An 18,988-nucleotide genomic window follows, 5' to 3' on the forward strand; every position below is an offset into this window, starting at 1 on the left:
TTTCCACAAACACACCCAATTGTCACTGTTGGCTTCAATGTCCTTGTTTGATCATTTCTTCCACAACTTTAACCCCTTGATTGAAGAAGTTCCCCGACTCCCTTCCTCAATCCAACTTCCTCATTTTTCACCCATGTCCCTGGGATTTGAACCTTTCGCCACAGAGTTTCACAAATTCACCTTAAGATTAACAACAGTGGTTGGCTTCACCGCGTTAGCCTCGTCTCCAGGCCCAGCATGGTCTACGCTATAGGCAGGCCTGCCTGTAGAGCGCTGCCACTGCTGTAGAACCAGCCAGCTGTTGCCACCTGGCAGCTACACGTCCCCACAAACAGCGACGGCTGCCCTTCAGCGAGTTTGGGGCAGTCGCCCATCGTGGGTGCTGCTGCCATCTCTTTAAGTGCCTGACCTCGGCAGTAAATGGCTGCTCTGCCACGTGATCTGCCCCAGCGGTTGCTCAGTCTGGGCCGTGCAGTCAAGAGGCAAAGCACTTTCCCCACAGGAAGGGAAACCAGAGAGCGAGAGGAGCCCAGGGCTGCACTTCCTTAGTGCCTACAATAATTGGCCCAGGGCTAGTCACGGCTCACCTACTCACTGTGGGAGGCCGAGCCAGGAGGAAGGAAACTCTTTTCACTGAACTAATCAAACAGTGTAAAATAATTAACAGATATTCTTCACCCAGAGTGTTCGGGGCAAAACAGCAGTGTTACTTCAGGGATTAAATCCTCAACTGTGAAGCAACCGACATCAGAACGAAGCCTGACTTCCCGATCTAAATGGCAGTTCAATAGGAACAGGAATCGCACAAGCCATAATTGAAGGTTTCCTCCTGCCTATGACAGCACTGAAGCTAAAAATACACGCTTTACAACTTCTGAAGAATCCTCGTGATAAGTGAAAGGATCTACATTTACCGAGCTGATTAGTTTAATTAGCCGTCACTCTTACTTTCCCTATAGCCCCGGTGCGGGTTACTGGGAACCAGCAGCACTACAGTACACAGCAGTCCTGACATTCATTATTCAGAGCCATTATTTAAACAAGTGCACACCTACTGAAGGAAGACTTAAAATAACTTGCATTGATAGAGCATCTTTCACCATCTCAGGACGTTCCAAAGCACTTTACAGCTAATTTAATACATTTGAAGTGTAGTCACTGCTGTAATGTAGGAAACGCGGCAGCCAATTTGCACACAGCAAGCCCCCACAAACAGCAATGTGATAAATGGCCAGATACATTTTTTTAATGATGTTGTTTGAGTGATAGATTTTGTCCAGGACACCGACCAGCACTGACAGTGAGGGGAGACACCATGAAAGCGACCTCTTAACCCTGGACACAAGAACCTAGTCTCGAGCGAGAAACAGCCACCAGCTGATCAAGCGTGTTCCAGAGTGCGTGTATGATTATTCCATCATTCTCTTCACCCCCACACCACCTGTGGATCCCCTACTTTACTGACTCACTTACTCCCCAACCTCTCGTGAATAAAAAAAACTCAAGCAGTGCTCTTAATATCTCTCTAACCTTGAACCGCACTTCACAAACTCTGGTCCAGCTCCTTTAAAGGGGCGCGAATTGACCCCAAATCAACTCCATTCTCAGTCTTTCCACACATCCACTGTCCTGTGAAGAGAACGGTCCCCCCCCCCATCTTGAACTGTGTTTGAGGCTTGTGAATGTCTCGCATTGTGGTATCACCCCCAGGCTGTGAGGCAGGGCCAATGGCATAACTACCGAAAACGTTGGAAATACTCAGCAGGCCAGGCAGCATCCGTGGAGAGAGAAACAGAGTTAACGTTTCAGGTCTGGGACCCTTCATCAGAACTGGAAAAAGCTGGAGATGTAACCGATAATAAGCAGGTGCAGAGACAGGAGGGGAGGAAGGAATTGAAAGAACATCCTGCACTTTTGTAAGAGGCAGGAAAGATAAAATGTTGCAAATGGGAATGGCAAAAATCATACTGCATGAAAAATGGGGGCAGGGATAATTATCTGAAATTGTTGAACTCTATGTTGAGTCCGGCAGGCTGTAAAGTGCCCAATCAAAAGATGAGGTGCTGTTCCTCGAGCTTACGTTGAGCTACATTGGAACAATGTAATAGCCCGAGGACAGAGAGATCAGAGTGGGAGTGAAGCGGTGAATTAAAGTGACAGGCGACCGGAAGCTCAGGGTCACCCGTACGGACTGAACGGAGGCGTTCCGCAAAGCGGTCACCCAATCTGCGTTTGGTCTCCCCAATGTAGAGGAGACCGCATCGTGAGCAGCGAATACAGTATATTAAATTGCAGGAAGTACAAGTAAATCACTGTTTCACCTGGAAGGGGTGTTTGGGGCCCTGGACAGTGGGAAGGGAGGAGGTAAAAGGGCATGTGTTGCATCTCCTGTGCTTGCACGGGAGGGTGCCAGGTGAAGGAGCAGGGCTGTTGGGGGTGATTGAGGAGTGGACCAGGGTGTCGCGGAGGTAGCCGTCCCTTCGGAATGCTGAAAGGGAAGGTGAGGGGAAGAGGTGTTTGGTGGTGGGATCACGTTTGAGGTGGCGGAAATGGCGGAGGATGATCCGTTGAATGTGGAGGCTGGCAGTCTGACTGATGGGCCAAAGGCAGGTTTAATCCCACATGCAGACAAAATTTCACTTAATTAACAGACGATTTTCAAGAAAATGATTTGCTGTAAAGGAAATGCCACGCGAGGTGGATGGAAGAAAAGGAGGACTCTGAGCGAAAGTCTTCAGAAAAGAATATTTTAACTCCCAATTTAAAAAAAAAAATCAGTATGTGTGTGAACCATGGTTTTTACACAATGACCGAGGAGCCCTTTTTCGTGGCTTTTAAGATATTGGTTCCCGTTTCCTCCAGAGTTATAGAAACATAGAAACACAGAAGATTCCTATTCCCATTCGGCCCTTCGAGCCTGCTCCACCATTCAATGTGATCATGTCTGATCATTCAAATTCAGTACCCTGTCCCTGCCTTCTCCCCATATCCCTTGATCCCTTCAGCCTCAAGAAATATATCCAACTCTTTCTTGAATATATTTAATGAACTGGCCTCCACCGCCCTCTGTGGCAGAGAATTCCACAGGTTCACCACTCTCTGGGTGAAGAAATTCCTCCTCATTTCAGTCCTAAATGACTTACCCCTTATCCTTAGACTATGACCCCTGGTTCTGGACTCCCCGGCCATCAGAAACATCCTTCCTGCATCTAGTCTGTCCAGACCTGACAGAATTTTATAGGTCTCGATGAGATCCCCTCTCAATCTTCTAAACTCCAGTGAGTATAAGCCCAATCGACACAATCTCTCCTCATACGTCATTCCTGCCATCCCAGGTATCAGCCTGGTGAATCTTCGCTGCACTCCCTCCATGGCAAGAACGTCCTTCCTCAGGTATGGTGACCAAAACTGCACACAATACTCAAGGTGCGGTCTCACCAAGGCCCTGTACAACTGTAGCAAGACATCCTTGTTCCTGTACTTGAACCCTCTTGCTACGAAGGCCAACATACCATTTGCCTTCTTAACCGCCTGCTGCACCTGCATGCTTACCTTCAGCGACTGGTGCACAAGGACACCCAGGTCTCTTTGCACTTCCCCCTTCTCCCAATCTATTGCCATTCAAATAATAATCTGCCTTCCTGTTTTTGCCACCAAAGTGGATAACCTCACATTTATCCACATTATAGTGCATTTGCCATGTTTCTGCCCAATCACCCAACCTGTCCAAATCGTACTTGATTTTCCCGACATCCTCCTTGCAGCTTACCCTCCCGCCCAGCTTTGTGTCATCTGCAAATTTGGAGATATTACATCCAATTCCCTCATCCAGATCATTAATATATATTGTGAACAGCTGGGGTCCTAGGACCGATCCTTGCGGTACCCCACTAGTCACTGCCTGCCACTCGGAAAACGACCCGTTTATTCCAACTCTTTGCTTTCTGTCCGCCAACCAGTTCTCTATCCAAGTCAATACCTTGCCCCCAATCCCATGTGCCTTAATTTTGCATGCTAATCTCTTGTGTGGGACCTTATCGAAAGCCTTCTGAAAGTCCAAATACACCACATCCACTGGTTCTCCCTTATCTATTTTACCAGTTACATCCTCAAAAAATTCCAGTAGATTAGTCAAGCATGATTTACCTTTTGTAAATCCATGTTGACTTTGTCCAATCCTGTCACTGCTTTCCAAGTGCTCTGCTATTACATCTTTTATAATAGACTCTAGCATTTTCCCCACTACCGATGTCAGGCTTACTGGTCTATAATTCCCCGCTTTTTCTCTACCACCTTTTTTGAATAGTGGGGTAACATTAGCTACCCTCCAATCCATGGGTACCGTTCCAGAGTCTATCGAGTTCTGGAAGATGATCAGTAGTGCATCTACTATCTCTAGGGCCACTTCCTTAAGTACCCTGGGATGTAGACCATCAGGCCCTGGGGATTTATCGGCCTTCAGTCCCATCAATTTTCCTAACACCATTTTCCTACAAATACTGATTTCTTTCAGTTCCTCGCTTTCATCAGACCCTATGTTCCCCGGCATCTCTGGGAGGTTATTTGTGTCCTCCTTTGTGAAGACAGAACCAAAGTATGCATTTAGTTGGTCTGCCATTTCCTTGTTTCCCATTATAAATTCCCCCGATTCTGACTGCAAGGGACCTACGCTTGACTTCACTAATCTTTTTCTCTTCACATATCTATAAAAGCTTTTACAGTCAGTTTTTATGTTCCCTGTTAGCTTACTCTCATATTCTATTTTCCCTTTCTTAATTAATCCCTTTGTCCTCCTTTGTTGACTCCTAAACTGCTCCCAATCCTCAGGATTATTGCTTTTTCTAGCCAATTTATATGTCCTCTCCTTGGATCTTATGCTATCCCTAATTTCCCTTGTTAGCCACGGTTGAGTCACCTTTTTTGTTTTATTTTTGCGCCAAACTGGGATGAACAAATTCTGTAGCTCATCCATTCGGTCTTTGAATGTTCGCCATTGCCTATCCACCGTCAACCCTTTGAGCGCCATTCCCCACTCAATCCTGCCCAACTCGCTCCTCAGACCATCGTAGTTTCCTTTATTTAAATTGAGGACCCTTGTCTCTGAGTCAACTACTTCATTCTCCATCTTAATGAAGAATTCGATCATATTATGATCGCTCCGACCCAAGGGGCCTCGTACAACAAGATTGCTAATTAATCCTTTCTCATTGCATAATACCCAGTCTAAGATGGCCTGATCTCTGGTTGGTTCCTTGACATATTGGTCCAGGAAACCATCCCGTAAACACTCCAGGAATTCCTCCTCCACAGTATTGTTACTAATTTGGTTGGCCCAATCTATATGTAAGTTAAAGTCACCCATGATGACTGCTGTGCCCTTATTGCACGCTTCTTTAATTTCCCTTTTAATGCCATCCCCAACCTCCACCTTACTGTTTGGAGGTCTATATACCACTCCCACTAATGTTTTTTTCCCCTTAGTATTTCTCAATTCTACCCATACAGATTCCACATCATCAGAGCTAATATCCTTCATTACAATTGTATTAATCCCTTCTTTAACCAGTAATGCTACCCCACCTCCCTTTCCTTTTTGCCTATCTTTCCTGAATATCGAATACCCCTGGATGTTGAGTTCCCAGTCTTGGCCATCCTTGAGCCTCGTTTCTGTAATCCCAACCAAATCGTATTTGTTTACCTCTATTTGCGCAGCCAATTCATCCACCTTATTACAAATGCTCCTCGCATTAAGACACAAAACCTTCAGGCTTGTTTTTTTAATGCTCTTAGACCTATTAGAATTATTATTTACTGTGGCCACGTTTGATTTAAACCATTGATTTCTCTGACTGCCACTTTTGTTTTTCTCCTTCCTATCTTTTGCTTTTATCCCTGTTTTCCTTTCCTCTGTCTCCCTGCTCAGGTTCCCAACCCCCTGCCATTTTAGTTTAAACCCCCCCGAACAGTGCTCGCAAACCTCCCCGCAAGGATATTTATCTCACTCTGGTTCAGGTGCAACCCGTCCGACTTGTACAAGTCCCACCTTTCCCAGAAGCAGGCCCAGTGATCCAGGAAACTAAAGCGCTCCCTCCTGCACCAACTCTTTAGCCACACATTCATCTGCTCTATCCTCCTATTCCTATACTCACTAGCACGTGGCACCGGGAGTAATCCAGAGATTAGAACCTTTGAGGTCCTGCTCTTTAATCTGTTACCTAGCTCCCTAAATTCTTGTTGCAGGACCTCATCCCTCTTCCTGCCTATGTCGTTGGTCCCAATGTGAACCACGACCTCTGCCTGTTCCCCCTCCCCCTTCAGAATGCCCTGCAGCCAGTGACATCCTTGACTCTGGCACCAGGGAGGCAACAAACCATCCTGGAGTCACGTCTATGGCCACAGAACCGTCTATCTGTTCCCCTTATGATAGAATCCCCTACCACTATTGCTCTCCCACTCTTTTTCCTCCCTTCCTGAGCAGCAGCAACACCCCCGGTGCCAGGAAGTTGGCTGCTGCTGCCTTCCCCTGGTGAGTCATCCCCCTCAACAGTATCCAAATTGGTATACCTGTTTAAAAGGGGGATGGCCACAGGGGTCTCCTGCACTACCTGCCTGCTTCTACTGCTCCGCCTGGTGGTCACCCATTTCCCTCCTGCCTGTGCAGCCCTACCCTGCGGCGTGACCAACTCATCAAACGTGTAATCCGCGACCCTCTCAGCATCGTGAATGCTCCACAACCCATCCATCCGCAGCTCCAGCGCCTCAATACGGCCCATTAGTAGCTGCAGCTGGATGCATTTCTGGCACACGTGGTCATCAGGGACACTGGCAGCATCCCTGAATTCCCACATAGAGCAAGAGGAGCATAACACGGGGCTGGGCTCTCCTGGCATGACTTACCCCTTTAATTAATTTAAATTCATTCAATACCACCAGTTAAAGATATACTCTAGGGCGCTTATTTACCAACTGTCCCCACTACACCACAGAGACCCAAGAAAATATAAACCGCAGAATTTAAGCTTGTAATAAAAGAGATACTCACCAACCAATCACTTACCTGCTTCCTGGTGACGTCACACTTGGATTACTTTTTACCTCTCTCCTCTGCTGTTGAATTGGTGCGCCTCACCTCGCAACTGCCGCCGCTTTTAAGCTCTGCCGCCGGTCACTGCCCCCTCACAGGTCCGATGCTCTGATCGGGCCTCACCTCGCAACTGCCGCCGCTTTCAAACTGCCGCCGGTCACTGCCCCCTCACAGGTCCGATGCTCTGATCGGGCCTCACCTCGCAACTGCCGCCGATTTCAAACTGCCGCCGCTTTTAAGCTCTGCCGCCGGTCACTGCCCCCTCACAGGTCCGATGCTCTGATCGGGCCTCACCTCGCAACTATTTACTGTGCTCAGTGACAGCTGCCAATCAATCTGAGGTACAGGTGTGTCAGTCATTGCTGCCGTCACTGATCGCAGTGTGTGTGCACTGTAGTGTGTGACTGCACACTCAGTCTAATGCTGTTCATTTAAAGTCATTTCTACTTAACGAATTTTAATTATCCAGTAATTCGAATTAAGCAATTTAAAAACAACACTGGGGCTTTATTTTGATGCGGGGCGGGGGGAGAGGGGGGTTGTTGCACGGTTTCAATTCAAATGAACAGATCATACGGATTAAGCAACTTCCTAATGGTGGGAGTGGAGTAGAAAGAGCAAGAGGAGGAAGAGGGGAGCCTGGCGCTCACTCCCAGAACTGGACCCAGCTGTATGCTGAGCAAGCTGGTCTGAGCTGTGGCCTTGGCAGGGGTACTACTAACCTTAGTGGCCCTGGGCTTGGGAAGTACACCCACTGCAATTTGCCCAGTGACCCATACTGGAAAATGCTTGTGTGGGAGGCATCCGGGGGTAACGCACAGTGACATGAATTTGGTCATTCATGTGGCAATGACTTATGAAATAATACTGGGCGGCCTGCTGGTGGCGCTGTCCAGGGAGAGTATAAATACTCAGGCATGGGCCCAGCTTGCTCAGGACATTCTTTAGCAGGAACTAGTGAAGGAGACAACTAGATCTCCATGTTGAAAAATAGTTGATTAAAGCCTTGTTTAATACTTAGACCAAGTGCCTAGTAGTTTTCTTACGTCACACAGGTTAACATGTTTCTGTATACACACACAGTCCATCAGCAGTTTAATTTAACCGGTTAACGGACATCTTCTAATACGGCCCAGAGGGATTGTACTCGCGCACATTAACCAATGCCCTACCAGAGAGCAGAGGATGGGACCAGGCTCATCCGTGCCGCCTCCACGGCTGAACAGCCTGTCCATTCTCACAGTGAAGGCCGCGTACGAGGAATGGCCACTATGGGTGAAGGTACCGATGGGCTGCCAGGGTCTGTGGCATTGTACCTGCTTGAATAATCTTCATTAGAACCAGGGAGCCAATAAGAAGGATGGGAGAGGAGGTAGGGTTGCAAAGGGGTGGAAAGTTTCCGGTAAATTTCCAGAAATTTTCCACGGGAAGTTTAGCTTGGGAATTTTGCCCAAAAAAGCACATGCTAGCATAATATTGTTTTTTTTGTATTTCTTTCTTTTTTTTCCCCCACAGGTCCTCTCTTAAAATTACTAACAGAGATGGAATCTTAATTATTAAGGAATTTATTAATCAATATATGTTTATCTTCTTACTTGGCTTGTTTTAATAATTACAAGTTTTGTGTGTGACTGTGAACAAATGTGTCCTGATTGGTTGGATGAGTGGATGAGCGATTAGCTCCCTCTATTTGTAATATTTGCATATCGAATTGTGATTGGCCTGCAGGCATCTGTAAGACTGCTATAGTTTTTTTAAGCTCCAGGTTAGGGGTCCTGAGGGAGGTCATTTTGTTTTCTGATGTTGTGATGATGCAGTAAGTAAATCAGACTTTATACCAAATAAACCAGTTACTTGTTGAACTCTGTTGTCCTTCAATTTAAAATATACAAAATAATACACTATTGGTGATGTAGCGTCGTGTGTGTACAGGTCATGCTTCCATCACATGGAGCATCAGCAAAAATGTACTCACCCTGTTGCAATCGTGCTGATCGACCGCAGTTCGACACAGAGATAAATGCCCTTTATTTCTCAGCATAGAACAATGCCACGTTTACCGTCGGATGTGTGGAAGCATTTTACCCCAGGCATTAAAGATGGAAAGACTGTGTACATGTGCAAACACTGTAGAAAGCCATATGTAAAGAATGCCACAAAGATGCAGCAGCATTTATCCAAATGCAACAACTTCACTCAAAGCTCACAGCAGTCAGCCCAGAGTTCCTCTGCTTCCATTCAAGAAGATGATGGTTCTCATTCAGCATCAGGCTCCTTATCATCAGCAACTCCTGACCCACTTGGAAGGTTCTTTGATACAATGGATAACCATAGCCAGAAGAATGCAGATGAGTGCCTTGCTCGAGCTGTATATTAGGGCAGCACGGTGGCATAGTGGTTAGCACTGTTGCCTCACAGCGCCAGGGACCCGGGTTCGAATCCGGCCTCGGGTAACTGTCTGTGTGGAGTTTGCACATTCTCCCCGTGTTTGCGTGGGTTTCCTCCGGGTGCTCCGGTTTCCTCCCACAGTCCAAAGATGTGCGGGTTAGGTTGATTGGCTATGATAAATTGACCCTTAGTGTTAGGGGGATTAAATACGTGGGGTTACGGGGATAGGGTGGGATATGTGTTGGTGTAGGGGTTACGGGGATCGGGTGGGATATGTGTCGGTGCAGGCTCGATGGGCCGAAATGGCCTCTATCTGCACTGTGGGGTTTCTGTGATTTCTGTGATATGCAACAGGCTCACCCCTCATGCTCACAGCCAATGTGTACTGGAAGAGATTTTTCAATGTTATTCGCCCTGCATACTGTCCTCCCACCAGACATGCTTTGTCTACTTATTTGCTGGAGGCTGAGTATAACAGAGTCCAAGGAAAGCTCAAAGAAACGATAGCGATGGCAGACTGTGGTGCAGTTATCTCAGATGGGTGGTCAAATGTACGAGGGGAGGGCATCATAAACTACATCGTCTCCACTCCTCTCCCAGTGTTCTTCAAGCGCACAGACACAAAGGACAACAGACACATACATTGCTGATGAGCTGAAAGCGGTCATCAACGATCTTGGATCACAAAAGGTCTTTGCAGTAGTTACTGACAATGCTGCAAATATGAAGGCTGCTTGGGCTCAAGTGGAGGAGGCCTACCCTCATATTACATCTATTGGGTGCGCAGCTCATGGGTTTAACCTGCTCCTTAAGGACATCATGGGTTTGAGAACCATGGAAGCACTGTACAAGAGAGCCAAGCAAGTTGTTAAGTATGTCAGGGGAAAACAGGTAGTTGCAGCAACCTACAACTCCAAGCAAATGACAAAGAACAAGAACACCACACTGAAGCTGCCCAACAACACTAGATGGGGTGGTGTTGTCATAATGTACAACAGCCTTCTGGAGGGTAAGGAGTCGCTGCAAGAAATGGCGATATCCCAGTCTGGGGATATGGAAACCACCATCAAGAAAATACTGCTGGATGATGTGTTTTGGGAGAGAGTGGTTAGCAGCCTTAAACTACTCTCACCAGTAGCATCTGCAATTGCTCAGATTGAAGGAGATGACGCTGTCTTGTCAGATGTTCTCAGGCTTTTTACTGATTTAAAAGAACAAATCAGCATTGCCCTACCCACATCCCTGCTGCTCAAAGCAGAGGAGAAGGCAATTGTTCAATTCATACAGACGCATCAAGAATTTTGCGTCAAGCCGATTCATGCTGCAGCATACATGCTGGACCCAAAGCATGTTGGGAGACCAATACTTTCTGGAGAACAGATCAACAGCGCTTACAGTGTGATTTCTACCCTCTCACACCATCTCAATCTGGATGTGGGCAAAGTTCTGGGAAGTCTGGCAAAGTTCTCTACCAAGCAAGGTCTTTGGAATGGGGATGGGATATGGGAATCATGCAAGCATATCAGTGCACATACCTGCTGGAAGGGACTTTGTGCATCTGAGGCCCTGTCACCTATTGCATCGGTGATACTCCAAATCCCACCTTCATCAGCGGCCTCTGAACGAAACTGGTCACTTTTTGGGAATACGCATACAAAGGTGCGCAACAGGCTGACTAACAAGAGAGTGGAGAAACTGGTGGCTATCCGGGCGAACCTACAACTTATTGAGCCAGATACAGAAGTGTCCACCACACAGCTAGACACTGACACAGAGGAGGAAATGGACACGTCAGAGCCAGAGTATCAGGAGGAGCAATGAGGAGTAGAATGTAAGATTCGAAATTTTCAGCAATAATCACGCAAGAAAACAGGATAAAATAAGACAGTTTATTAACCAAAGTAAGCTTGCACAGAAAAACCTTTGATAAAAGGTGATATACCTATCAATTCATCCAATGAAAAGCGACGAGTTAAGACAGTAACTATAGGTTTTTATTGGCTAAATAACAGAGCCCACCCTCGTGGGTGATCGGATCCAACAAGGAGGAATACCAGCCAGTCGACCACCTTTATACCTGGGCAAGTAGGTGGAGCCATGGGCGGAGTCAGCAGTGGTCAGCCCAGGTATAACAGCGTGACAAGAGGCGACCTCGTGTAGTGATACAACAGTGTAAACAGTGATAACCATAGTGTAACGATATAACAGTGATAACCATAGTGTAACGATATAACAGTGATAACCATAGTGTAACGATAGTGAACGATAAAAGTGGTTTACCACAAAAGGGCATACAAAATGGCCACCAGGCCTTGTGATCAGTTTCTGGACCATTTGATTTCTGTTACCGCAAGCCAGACAGGCTTGTGGATTGAAAACAGTAAGCCCGCGAAAGCCAGTATCGGGAAACCGAAACTCAGGGAAACAGCATACATATTCAATGGATTCTAAGTACAGGACGGTTTCAGGCAAACAGGATGGGGCCCATCAAGATATGGGCGGACAATGCATGAACACTTGTACCCATTTAATGTACAAAGGAGAAACCGTTTAACAGCCATCAAGGGAAATCTCCAGACCGATCAATATGCGAACCGAGTCACGGTGACAAAGTAAAAGACATTAAAGGACATTGTCGGCCAGGAAGGCCAGTTGGGTTATCACCGGCTCCCGTTACAAGACAAAGCGCCCCTGCAGAGATTTCTGCCCGCCAAAATTAATACAAAGACGGGACTATGATTTGGCGGGAGATAAGACTGTCCCAAAAGGGTATAACTATGGATTGAAAGTCCATCAAAGGGGCGGTTACGGTTACACAGATCCAGGATCAAGTTCACGTTTCACTTCTTCGGAATTCGACCAAGACGTTTCTTCTTTTCGAGGACGCTTCGGACGGACTTTTCAGTGTAAGGCAGCACTTCGATTTCGGGACACGATCGGTGTTCAGCCAGACAAGGCTCGGCCACGACGGGAAGACGACGAGGGTGGCCCGGGTGCTGTTGTCGGGAGATCGTCGACGACCCAGGCCGAAGGAGAAGACACCCTCGGGAAAAACCGACGATCCAGGTCGGATAAAAAGGACATTCCGAGCCTAGCCAGACAAGGCCTCGACACGTGCATCCATTTCTTCAATATCACATTGGTGGCAGGGACTGCTCCACGAACCCAAATCGAAACTAGTGGATCTCAACCTTGACGAGCGCTCATCGAGGCTGTATCTACCCTGCCGCCTTGAGAGAGGATATCGACTGCGCCAGAAGTTTCCAGATCCACGTGACGACGGAAAGCTGTGCTAAAAGATTGCGAACCCCTTTTTGCGATTCTGATAGCGGTGAGCATGATCCCGAGTTCCTCAAATCGAAACTTAGTTTAGGTATAGGGGAGGAAGGTTAAATCGTAATGTGTTTCCCCTTTTACGACGTGCCGTGTGTTCCCCATTTCCATAGAGTCAAGTTCATAAATTTGTGCATGATTGTAGTTACTTTAATCTGTGCCTATGACATGTATTTTGTAATGCTTCAAACTGTTTAAAAATAAAAGCATCCATTTCGTGCTATTCAACCTGGTCTATTGAGTCCTTTCTCTGCACTACTGTTCTCTGCATCTAAGTCCAAGGTCTAGAACCGTAGGGGAGAGTGGGTCGAACCACTCAAGGGTAATTATTGCACAAAGCCTGGCAGGAGACCAGAACGAGCAAGAGAAACCCCCTACAAGACTCAGAAGACTCATGAGTAGAAGACTCAAAGGGACAAAATAAGGACAAGTTACAGGCTAAATAAGCTGACGCTCTTTTTATTTTATTTTAGGTGGGTCTTTTTTGTGAGGGTTCAATAAAGTTCAAAATTATAACCTAAATAAAGTTTTGAAAGCCTGTTTTTATTTGTATGGAACAGTATGTCTATTTTGACGACAAAGATAATATAAGGGTCAGAGACAAAAACCATCAGTGTGCAAAAAAACTCTAAATTCCCAAAATTCCCATGGAAAGTTTCCTCTTTTAAAAATTCCCAGAATTTTGCAACCTTAAGAGGAGGCGTAAAAAATTGGTCAACAGCTCCCATCCTTAGTAATGTAGCCAAGACTCAGCCTAGGCGTGTGTTAGTGACTGATCCTATACAGCTTCTGGGGCAGTAAAATATCAACAGCAACTGAGAGAACTGGTTACCATAGTTTACAGAAGTGTATGTGACGAGAGAGGTTGGACTTTAAAAAAAAACTTTAGATGCAAACAGAACCAGACAATATTAATTCTTAAGCATTTTCTATTTCTATAAAACCAGTGAGAGGAGAAGCGGCGGGGTGGAGGCGAGGAAGAGGAGCGGCGTTAGCAGTGTGCTCGCCATCTTACCGCTGCCCATTAGGGCACTCACTTCCCGAGCCGTGGCTCAGTGGGTAGCACTCTCGCCTCGGAATCAGGTCGTGGGTTCAAGTCCCACTCCAGAGACTTGTGCACAAAATCTAGGTCGACACTCCCAGTACACTACTGAGGGAGTGCTGCACTGTCGGAGGTGCCGTCTTTTCGATGAGACGTTAAATTGAGGCTCCGTCTGCCCTCTCAGGTGGACTAAAAGATCCCATGGCACTATTCGAAGAAGAGCAGGGGAGTTATCCCCGGTGTCCTGGCCAATATTTATCCCTCAATCAACATCACTAAAATAGATTATCTGGTCATTATCTCATTGCTGTTTGTGGGAACTAGCTGTGCGCAAATTGGATGCCGCGTTTGCTAGGCTACAACCGCGGCTAGGCTACAACCGCGGCTAGGCTACAACCGCGGCTAGGCTACAACCGCGGCTAGGCTACAACCGCGACTAGGCTTCAAAAAGTACTTCATTTGCTGCAAAGTACTTTGGAATGTCCTGAGGTTGTAAAAGGTGCTATATCAATTCAAGTCTTTCTTTTTATCTCTGTGACATGCCTATGGAGCTCACAGCTCAGCAAGGGAAAGCTGGCTGGCCCTATACCAGTCTGGTATTCCTTACTCAGATCACCTGACAATCTGGGGGCAGCTCAGATGAGAAGTCAAGCAAGACTGTCTGAAAGAGAAATGAGCACTCAGCTCAGCTGTTCTTATAGTTCCACTCTGGATTTCAACGGGTCTTGGAATAACAAATGTTCCATACCTCGAACACTCTGCTGACATTTGGGATGGGTCAGATGAGATTGATAGGGGCAGTCCCAATCAGGTCACCACTGACCCATCACCAGTCTCAGGCCTCACCAAGTTACATCACGGCAATGTGTCGGAACGTATTAAAAACCCAACATGTTTTTAGTCACGTGCGCCAGCACCTGATTAGCGGAAAGCCTGGAATCATTTAACAGGCTGCTGCAGTGGGGGGTCTTTAGGGGCTTGCTGGATGGAAGGACTAAGATGGGCCGAATGGCTGGCCTCATCTGTCAATCTTGAGAACTTGCATTAGGCGGCCAGGTTGAAGGGACTTCAGGCTTTTTCTGCCTCTTCCACTTCCCTGCTGTTCAACCCATCAGGTGTCTCTTTGTAGAGGGAGTTAAGAGTACGTGCACTGTTCAACCTTCCCGCTGCTAGGGTCAGTTTTGTAAAGGGTCTCCCCGCCTCCTTTTTCCAGCTGTGACAAAACTTCCAACCAAAATATTAACCCATCTTTTCTCTTCCAGGCGCTGTGTATAGCTTGAGATAAGAGGCCTCGCAATGAAGAACGTACATCTTTAAAGGTAGCCTTCTGGTCACGGAAATGGGGCTGATGGGATTAGCCAGCAAGGTCAGAGGAAGGACAGTGCTGAAGAATCAATCACTGGCAGCTCAAACAGAACATTCTCCAAATTCAAGCATCAACTTGACCGTCCCAAATGTTCAGTAAAGTAGATAATGCACAAGATCAGTTTCAAAATTATCTTTGTCCATAAAAAAGGGAGTGGCAACCCTTTGTTTTGGGTCTAGAATTCAAAAGCAACACTTGAGTTGGGTCGCAGTTGGAGTAGTGTGCAGAGTTTTGGACACCCCTTTACAAGAAGGATGTTACCGGGGTGAGGGGGTTAGTTATGGAGAGGGGTTCGAAACAGTGGGGCTTTTTTCACTAGAACGGAGCAGGTTAAGGGTTGGCCTGATAGCGGTCTTGAAGATTCTGAAGGATTATGATAGGGTAAATGGTGATAGATTGTTTCCACTGGTCAGTGGGATGGTAACCCCTTACATTACAACAGCGACTACAGATCAAAAGTACTGCACTGGCTGTAAAGAGCATTGGGATATCCTGAGGTTATGAAGAACTCCAACCACACTCAAGAAGCTCGACACCATCCAGGACAAAGCAGCCCGCTTGATTGGCACCCCATCCACCACCTTAAACATTCACTCCCTCCACCACCGGCGTACCGTGGCTGCAGTGCGAACCATCTACAAGATGCACTGCAGCAACTCGCCAAGGCTTCTTCGGCAGCACCTCCCAAACCCGCGAACCCTTCCACCTACAAGGACAAGGGCAGCAGGCGCATGGGAACACCACCACCTCCAAGTTCCCCTCCAAGTCACACACCATCCTGACTTAGAAGTACATCACCGATCCTTCATCGTTGCTGGGTCAAAATCCTGGAACTCCCTCCCTAACAGCACTGTGGGAGTACCTTCACCACACGGACTGCAACGGTTCAAGAAGGTGGCTCACCACCACCTTAAGGGCAATCAATGCTGACCTTGCCTGAGACGCCCACATCCCATAAATGAATAAAAAAGGGCAGAAATTTGAGAGTCGCTAATAGAATTGAAGGAGAAGCTAGAACAAACTTGTTCACAGAGGGGATAGTTAGAATGAGATTCTCGACATGCTTGTTGAAGCAGAGTCAATGAGTTCTTTTAAAAGCCCAGCCTGTTCAATCTTTCTGGATTGTTATCACCTCCCATTTCTGGGATCATCCTTGTGAATCTTTTTTACACCTTCTCCAGTGCCTCTTTTTGTAACATGGAGACCAGAACTGATCACAGTACTAAGTGTGGTCTAACCAAGGTTCGATACAAGTTTAACAGAACTTCTCTACTTCCCAATTCTATCCCTCGAGAAATGAACCCCAGTGCTTTGTTTGCTTTTTTAATGACCTTATTAACCTGAGTCACTACTTTTAGTGATGTCTAAATGGGGTACAGATTCACACTCTTATTTTCTAAGGATTATGTGGCCTCCTTATGCTTTCTACCAAAATGCACCACTTCACAACTTAACTATCGTGAAATTCATTTCCACACCCATTCTGCAAGTTTATTAATGTTGATGTCAGAGTTGTATTGTGTATGTAGGGGAATCAGTGACAACCCTGGATAAAATATGGCCGGCGTGAAATGTCTCACACATCTGCTGCTCGCTCCTGGCATGTCCTTCGGTATGTCATTTGATGATCTAGTCAGGGCTTACCTTTCCCATTACTCCTGCAAAGGGACAAGAATGACCAAACAAATGACAGCAGTCCTCTCGCTCGACTACATGGTTCACATCCATCAATATCTTGAAGTGGGTAGCTTTTTTTTTTAAAAGGAGGGGAACTCCCTCTTTTAAGATATTACAGGTGACCAGGTAACTTACTCCTAGGCCTGTCCCTAATCCACTTCAGCATCAAGCACCCTTGGAAACACAGTAAAACTTCCTGGAACTCTCGCCTCACAACATTCCCCAACACCGACTTAACAGCACCGACTACACCAGCGTGAACTCTTCCAACTTCCCTCGGCATCCATTCTCAAGTCCCAAATGAGATTCCCAATTTAGCGCAATTAGTCCTGAATTCAGGGTAGTTTTGTGCTGTGGACTGGATTGAGATGGAACAAGCTCACTATGCAGGAGTTTTATAGATAGTAGAGGGGAGGGGGGGGGCGCGAGGGAGAGGGGGGGGGCGAGGGAGAGGGGGGGGGCGAGGGAGAGGGGGGGGCGAGGGAGGGGGGGGGCGAGGGAGGGGGGGGGGCGAGGGAGAGGGGGGGGCGAGGGAGAGGGGGGGCGAGGGAGAGGGGGGGCGAGGTGAGAGGGGGGGGGCGAGGGAGAGGGGGGGGCGAGGGAGAGGGGGGGCGAGGGAGAGGGGGGGCGAGGGAGAGGGGGGGCGAGGGAGGGGGGGGGCGAGGGAGAGGGGGGGGCGAGGGAGAGGGGGGGCGAGGAGAGGGGGGGAGAGAGGGGGGGCGAGGGGAGAGGGGGAGAGAGGGGGGGCGAGGGAGAGGGGGGCGAGGGAGAGAGGGGGGCGAGGGAGAGAGGGGGGGGCGAGAGAGGGGGAGAGAGGGGGGGGGCGAGGGAGAGGGGGGGAGAGGGGGGGGCGAGGCAGAGAGGGGGAGAGAGGGGAGGGGGGGCGAGGCAGAGAGAGGGGGAGAGAGGGGGGGGGGGGCGAGGCAGAGAGGGGGAGAGAGGGGGGGGACGAGGGCAGAGAGGGGGAGAGAGAGTGGGGGGGGCGAGGGAGAGTGAGGGGGGGCGAGGCAGAGAGGGGGAGGGGCGAGGGAGAGAGGGGGGGCGAGGGAGAGAGAGGGGGGTGAGGGAGAGACGGGGGGGGCGAGGGAGAGAGGGGGAGGGGGGGGGCGAGGGGAGAGTGGGGGGGCGAGGGAGAGAGAGGGGAAGAGAAAGAAAGAGAGCGAGGGGGTGGGGGTGGAGAAGAGAGAGACAGAACTTTAATCTATTAATCTAGACTAGAACTGTGGGACTTGGGTTAGGTGAAAGGGCGGTGTAGGAACTGACTCGCTGAGTACTTGCAATTCAAAGCCTCCCAACTATCGTCATGGCGGAGATCTTGGCCCTTGGCACATGCAGCATCCTCGGCATCAAGCTGTGCCCCACCCCTGCACGATACTGGGGGAGTTGCACATGTTACACACCAGGCCCATTAAAGTGGCTACTTGCTTGAGTAGAGGATACAATGAACACAGAGATCACGTCACAGAGCCAAGGTGGAATTTGATGAATGTGAACTCAAAGCCAGCACAGGATACGAGAGCAGTGAGGGCCCAGGCCTGGCCCCACTGACGATGATGTGTCAACAGCCAGACGAGGAAGGAATCATCCACTTCCTGTGCTCTTGGAGCGTTGGCACAGTGACACTGAGCAGCAGCATTGCAGCAACTGTACATTCTAACATACAACTGTGCAACGTGCAGATTTTAGGGCAGGAACATTTTGGGGAGAACATTTTGGGGGGCTGGATGGGGGAGGTGCGGAAAGAGAATGTCAGGGAGCTAAAAATAAAAACTTAGTGACTATTCTGAGTGACCGGCTGGGTTTGGAGGTAGCTTGCATACACACCCGTGTTCTGTTTGACACGTGCACATTTCAAAATACACAGCCCTGGGCCCTCTGGATTTGGGCTGGAGAACAGGGGTCAGCTCGACTTTCTTCTAACACGGCCCGCCCAAGATACTCTTCCTCATATCTCCCCCCAGGGGGAGGGGAGGCCACCCTGCTTTCCAGGAGCACTGCTTAGTGGGATATTCACGAGGTGACTCTCTTTCGCTCTCCTACTCCCCCCTTAGCCCCAAAGTCTTGGTTCTGTGTCTCCTTCGGCACCAACTCAGCAGGT

General features: G+C 48.2%; 1 protein-coding gene across 8 annotated transcripts in view; it reads right to left on the reverse strand.

Moving 5' to 3' along the window:
* The window catches only part of LOC147102620 (growth factor receptor-bound protein 2), a 166,275-nt gene that overhangs the window by 21,598 nt on the left and 125,689 nt on the right, over positions 1–18,988 (reverse strand). The gene's annotated exons all lie outside the window — the stretch shown is intronic.

Source organism: Somniosus microcephalus, chromosome 21, assembly GCF_052327205.1.
Source record: "Somniosus microcephalus isolate GS21.2 chromosome 21, FLI_Smic_1.0, whole genome shotgun sequence".
In the NCBI taxonomy this organism is placed as follows: domain Eukaryota; kingdom Metazoa; phylum Chordata; class Chondrichthyes; order Squaliformes; family Somniosidae; genus Somniosus; species Somniosus microcephalus.